Source organism: Chelmon rostratus, chromosome 22 (assembly GCF_017976325.1).
Source record: "Chelmon rostratus isolate fCheRos1 chromosome 22, fCheRos1.pri, whole genome shotgun sequence".
Taxonomy (NCBI): domain Eukaryota; kingdom Metazoa; phylum Chordata; class Actinopteri; order Chaetodontiformes; family Chaetodontidae; genus Chelmon; species Chelmon rostratus.
In genome coordinates this window covers 2,342,675-2,349,797 of record NC_055679.1, presented here as the reverse complement: position 1 = coordinate 2,349,797, position 7,123 = coordinate 2,342,675, and the positions used below count along the sequence as shown (strand labels likewise).

General features: G+C 42.4%; 1 non-coding gene across 1 annotated transcript; it reads right to left on the bottom strand.

Annotated features, from left to right (window-relative positions):
• Positions 1-4,908: 4,908 nt before the first annotated feature.
• trnaq-cug lies at positions 4,909-4,980 on the bottom strand. The gene has a single exon. It is a non-coding gene; the product is annotated as a tRNA-Gln (tRNA).
• Positions 4,981-7,123: the final 2,143 nt, after the last annotated feature.

Sequence of the window (7,123 nt, the reverse complement as noted above, 5' to 3'; positions counted from 1 at the left end):
ACAAGAGGAGACAGTATTAAAACTAAACCCTACACTAAAACAATAAATAATAGAATCAATAAAACTGAAACACGTAGTACTAAAATAACATAAAATAACCGGCAGCCAGTGCTTTGCCTGGAAACAAACAAAGCACAATTAATTCCCGAGGTCAAGCACAAGAGGTTTAAAATGCTGGCTGTTTTACATACCTCTGTGCAGTGTGAAACTTGACTTAGACCTGAAAACATGGTAGACCCACAATTAAAATCATTAAAATACAAATACCTCAGGGTGCAAGTACCCCTACTGTACCCTAACAATTAAAATACTAACATAATAAAACAATGTTAAAAGTCCACCCTACCAGAGTCACAGGGAATTAGGCAGTCACAGCCAGTGAGTGAGCACACACAATTTGAAGCCTGCTGCTGCTGCAGTCACACCTGCTGCCAATCAGCCCCTCCTTTCCCTCCTGATTGGTTTCCAGCCTCTTCTCTGCATGAAGATGGTTTAAATCAGAGATTGATGACAAGAAATGATTGCCTCTGATTTGTTGAATAGTGTATTTGTAAGCTGTTATTATGAGCTAAAAGCAGGGCTGTTGCTGAAGTACAGTAGTGTCTCTCTGCTCCTGTTTGCCTCAGGAAGTCGGCCTCGCCTGCCTGTGAACAACAGTTCATTGCGAGGTTTCCCTTGTAAGCAAATCTTATTTCTGGCGTGCTCTCTGAGCGCTGGGCGTGTGCCATGGCCCTCCAGTGAGTCTCTTGTTTGGGTGCCTGTGAAACAGTTACCAAAGGTCTGACGGGTGGGACTGCGGAGCCCCTTCACAATACTGAAACAGATCCAGTTTCTCTTTGCTAATAAACACTGCAGGGTGGTTCCAAGGACTCCGAGTACAACAGAGCCAACACGTGTTGCTCATATTTAATCAACGTTTCACGTTTGTGCTTGAAGCCAGCGGCGTTGCAGCATAACAATGAAGTGCAGAGTAATGGGTTGATAAGAGGGCTGTTTGAGAATGCAAAACCCCAAATACTTTAAAAGATCTGAGCGCAGGACGTGAACATGAAGAATTTATGAGAGCAGCGCTGAACTGTGCCAGTTATCACCTGTCTTGTCTCATTTAAGCCACACTGGAATTTCAATCACTTTGGGGATCCCTTAACTTTTCATCTAGGATCAGTGTTATACTAAAGGTAGATGGAAAACAACAGACCTGACACACATCAGTTAGCATTATGAACATGTGAGGGAGGGGTAGGCAACCTTTTCTATGATGAGTGTCAGCTTACAAAGATGAAGACGACCAGCTTGCAGTGACATCTGTTGATGTGTAATTTATCTGCAGTGTCATTTCTGCTCCTCTCAGCAGTTCCATAACCCTGGAGATGAAGGTCTTTACTCTGCAGTCCATCAAGCTAAACCTCTGCACGGTGGAGGGAAGGCTCCTTCATGCAGTCTCCCTCTGTGAATGGTTTCCCATGTTTAGCAACACACTCTGCTCCACCCAGCTTTATTCTCTCATCTTTGAAGTTTTTCTTCATGCTTAGTTTCAAAATGATGCTTTTATGCTTTCACAGCAAAATGCACAGACAGTTCTGTTTTCTCTTTGTTGTTCAGCGGGCTGAGGAGGCTGGCTCGATTTTCTCTCAGTGTCGCATGCAGATTGGCGCAGTGTGGACTCCTGTTTGCCAGGCAGTTAATGGGTTAACCACTGCTGGTTTAGATGTACAATACTACACTCCATAGCAAGGGTTCTCAAACTTATTACTCAAAGGTCACACATCTCATTTTATTCAGGGTCTGAGGTCTGAAACGATTAGCAATAACATAATAATATTCAATTCATTAACGTCACATCTCTTGTGATTGGGACAGCATGAAACTGAGGCAGTTAAGGCTCAGACAGTTAGTCCATATTTATATCAGACTCAGACATATTCTTAAAATCACATTTGCGCTAGTTATAAAAATTGTGCACCAGAGAAAAAAAGACACACTCTCCTCTGGTTGTGGAGAATAGAATCAACGCACCTTGCTCTACCTCGCCTTTCCATTTCAATGTCAAGTTGCTAAAGGAGGTGTGTCGTTCCCAATCATCACCATCAACGTTTGCACTTTAAGTAGCCTAGGCAACAGTCCTTCAACTTGCTGGAAGAGCAGCAGTGATCTCACTTCACCTGCAGAAGGAAGACATGTTCATTGAAAGTTTCTCTTTTTAAGAGTTGCCATCTTCGTGTCTCTTTCTCTCTTTTTCTCTGGAGGTGGAAGGTTTATGACCTGCCAGCAGCCGTGGATGCAGCATGTGACGACATCGCAGCAGAGTCATGCAGAGGGTGGATTCGCCGCTCCAGGAGATACTTTCCTCGCTGCATCGCAAGGGATGATATCTGTTGTGATGTAGATGAAAACATGTGGCCAGACAGACAGGAACGTCTGGATGTGCCAGCATGATTTACCTTTGTTCAGTCACAATATGTACTGTTATATTGTTCACATTTGTGCACAGCTCTACCAAAAGGTTGTTTCTTATGTTTGTTCTAAATAAGGTGACTGCTGTGTATTTTTCTGTTGCACAATGTTTTAGAATTGCAAAGCACATATATATTTTTACATATACAGTAAAACATTTTCAGGTGGTGTCACAGAGTTCTGACCTTTTTTGGAAAACACTGAGAGAATAAACTGTCATAATGAAAACATGACAAAGCCATTTGACTGTCTTGTTCATACACGATGGTGTCAAGACTTCTCATTTTGGTGACACTGGCAGTTTCATTGACATAAATACTTGCTTTTGAGGGATGAACTATCCATTTTTAGTAAGTGATGTGCTTTTGCAGGTTATCCACTAGGTTTTGCAGTTTGCACTAATTGTTTTGAGAAACTGTTGCAAATTTTAAGAGCGATGTGACAAACGCACCAAAGTGATCATTACTTTACCTGTCTGTCTACATGAGTTGTTTAATTCTTATTTGCTGGTGTCAGATGGATGTAGAATACATGGGTTTGGTTTCTGCGGTCCGTCACTTATGGTCGTATGTGTTTTTTTCCAGTCCCACACTGTACTTCACAATGTGGCGAAGGATCAGAGGAGGTAGACCAGCGCATGTAGTGAGTGGCTGATGGTGGAACGGCTTGCAGGTGAGGAAGTCCAGGCAACTGCAGAGCAGAAGAGGGAAGTGGGAACAGGTGTGTGTCTGGGTGGGCAGTCAGGTCATGGGGATCGGAGGAGAAGAGCACCGATGGGCCTGAGAAAACAGAAATGTGGCTGAAGAGGAGGAACAGGGAGACAGACTGTGACAGCATGTCCATCCCGTCCACCTGGTCCCTCTAATGTCTGACCGAAGGTTTTACCCTGGTTTGACAGATGATGACCTTCCTCATTCAGAGTCAGTGTTTCGAACCTGTTTTGCAGTGAGGGTTTAAGTGTTGGAGTGAGCGTTGGTGCCCCCTGATTTAATTTCTTGCTGGATTTGCCTTTTAAAGGCTGTTTCTTTCATTAATGTGAGTCTCTGTAAATGTCCAGGATGCACTGTCCGAAACGTTGGCAGAGATAGCAGGGATATCAGGAGAAGGATGGAAGCAAAGCAGGAAGTAGAAGTGACGTTAATTTTACAGTTATGAGAGTGAACTGAATTGAATGATGATGTAATACTCTGAGCAAATGCATATTTTGGTTATTATTTTATGCCGATGTGTATATATTTAAAGGGGAAGTATTTTATTTTTCTAATGCCAATTTAAAGAAAAAAAAGTAATTAGGTATGTTGTGATAAATATAAAACAGTAAAACAGTTTTATTTTGGACAATGCAATTTATTGAGAACATTTATGCTATTTTGACTGAATTTAAAGCCACTAGAGAGTGATTTTTGGTGCAGTTCTCTCACATGAATAGGCCTATAGTGTGAGAGTAACTTCAGCACACTTCTTTAACCTCTGTGTCTAACTCAAAATGAATATTGTTATGTTATTTGGTTCTGATGTGGTTCTGATCAGTGAATTTTTGAATGTTAATGGTTACTTACCATAAGTCTTTGAGCACTTTAATGTTGGTTTTCACAAATGATACACTTGAGATTAAAGTTGTACAACTGAGAGAAATTTGAAATTTGAATAGAGATGAAGATTTATGTCAGAGTTAGATGCAATTCTGTGCATTTTTTTGATATTTGATATCCCTTTTGATGCATGTGAGTATAGATGGTGTTGAATGTGAATTGTGTGACCTGTCTACAGGTCAGGTTTTTGGAGGACGGAAGATGTTTGAGGTTCAGGACAACTTCCTGCCGTGACAGATGGCGAGCCGACCACCCGGAAGAGAGTTCAGCACTGAAGGAATCTCCACGTACCCGCCCATTCACACACACACACACTTGCAGAACATTACAAGGACCTTTGGAAGCAGGTGAACTTACAGTGACTTGACAACAACAAACCTGCAACAACTCCTATTCGACATGAGGGCCCCAACGGACATTTTTCTGTTTTAAAAGTGTGCACACTATTTTTATTTTTATTTTTTCTGACAGTTGGGTTACAATTTTGTATTCTGTACAACCTAATCAACTTACCTTAACCACTGTAAAAATGATATGAGTGGCTACTCGACTTTCACTCTGGTGTTTGCTTCATCATTGTTGCTCAGTAATGTGGCTCCTTCCGAATTTAGTATCTTCTGATTCTGGTCCAGGTCTTATAATCAGTCCAAGTGGTTATAATACCGTAATTCTCTTTTACATCTTTAAAATTGGTTCCAGGAGGAACAGGGAGACAGACTGTGACAGCATGTCCAAGATGCACTGTCTGAAACTTTGGCAGAGATAACAGGGATATCAGCAGAAGGATGGAGCAAAGCAGGAAGTAGAAGTGATATCATGAACTTATTAACACACAGCTGAATTTGTCTGTTAGCATTAAGGCAGGTTCCACTGAGATTTGAACTCAGATCACTGGATTCAGAGTCCAGAGTGCTCACCGTTACACCATGAAACCTCTGTACAGACTCAGCAGACAGCTGTGCCACAGCAACAACAAGCTTTTGACTTTTCATTTGTTTGGAGAGGACCAAACACTTGATGTGTGGCTGGAGAATGACATGTCCCCGGCAAAAAGACAAGAAAAGTAAAGAACAACGCTGGACCGACTGGAGGGGCGATATTAAGGCACAAGAGACTTGAGGACACAGAGATTGACCAGACTGAAGCCGACAGACACGAAAAAAAACCTAAAACTGCTAAAAGACTGCTTAGTGGAGACCAAACTGGAGACAGATTTTTAATGTATGACGCTGAACGCAGAGATCAGCTGCTGCGGGACTTTTATCCATCAGTACAAAATAATAGAAACCAAACTCTGTCTCCAGCTACGTCTCTCTCAGGTCTGGGATGTCCCGTCACTTCTCCACATTTTACATGATTTCCCTGAATAACTGCAAAGAAATAAGTTTTCCTGCCTGCCGGCCTAAATACAATATAATAATTAAAGCTAGGAAACACTGCTCTACAATATATACACTAAAACACAATATCGACACACTTTGCCAGGAACACACAATATTTGTCAGTATATACAGTATGTTATTTCTGTAATGCTGACTTTCCTCAAATACCAGACCTGTTACATGGGATGATAATTAAATTATTACAGCAATGGGCTGATAGAACAAGCTCGCTGCTGGTCCTGTGGCAGGACATACGCAGAAGGTTCTGCCACAGGGCTTTGATGGTGGTGGCCTGCTGGTTGCTCAGTGTTTGTCCAGTTTCAGTCCTCAGCCCCATCAAATACTCTGCCAGGCTGTCCACTCGGTCCATCCCTGGGACACTGCGCTCATCCACACCCTGATAAATATAACACATATATAGAACATATATATAACACACAATATGACAGGCAGAAGAATAACACACCTGTCAGAGTGTAACTTGTCACAGCATCAGATTATTGTATTTTTGGATAAGAAAAATAACCTCATCATGATAACTCACCAGAGTAAACAGCAGGCGGCTGAAAAGAGGGGAAGAGCTTCCTTCCGAGCACCTTGACGCTGTAGATGTTGACGCAGTGAAAAGGGTCCCCTGAGTGGCTGAAAGCAGTGAGGGAGGCTTCACTACCAGGGATGCAGCTTCACAGTCCTGGTTCATCTGTGGAGGCCCCCCGGGGGTACAGCTGGAGATTCAGGCTGTTGCCTTCAGATAGTAACCATGTGATCAATAACTGTAGCTTCATTTGTTTAACATTCATTGTGTCACTATTTCCAGGATGATAATGATGATCATCATCATCATCATCATCATAAGCACAATAATGATATTAAGAAGAACTGCAAGAGAACATGCTCTAACATTATAACGTTACTGTAAGTAGAATGAGGTGATAAAACGTTATGATTCTGCGTTGTTCTCTGAGGAAAACCAGTACAAAGTCTAAAGTCAACATTCAACATCATTTTATCTGAATCTACACAGACCAGGACAGTAATTAACAGCGACTCTCTCTGCACCGACGTGCACCAAGACAGTAACGTTATGCAACGACAGTAATGCCGATATAGCGCTCGTCATATAGCGTAACAGCGTAAAGAAGCTAGCTAGCTCGTCGACAAAATCAAACAAGCATAAAATAAGTTCGCCAGCAGCAGCAGCTCACCTCTTTATGTCGGCGGATGAAACTTGAGAGCAGCAGAAGCGGACCGGGACACTTGAAGCGGCTTCAGACGTGAACACTGCGGCCGGCTCCCGTTGCCGGGTTTATTTTCGTACTGGAGCGGAAGCCGGAAGTGATTGGCTGCGCTACCTGTTGCTATGGCTACCTGGAGGGGGTTTTTTTTCAGGTCACGGAGCAAAGAAATTGCTTTGAACTGTGACGTCACTTGCTTTTTGACATCAAAGCACATCAATAGCTATGACTCCTCATGCTCTGCTGTTCACATCAGTTCCAGATATTTTTCATTTATTCATTTTTATATCGAGAGACAACAAAATAAGATAAGATGGATCGTTGGCTGAAACGCAAAGAGGACAAAGAAAATCTTCTCGACAACATTTGTGTAGCTCCTGAGGAAATAGACGCCTCAGAGCTGCACAATATGTTCTTGGAAGAACGAGAAGACGACCGCAGAGGACAGTCTCGTGGTCGA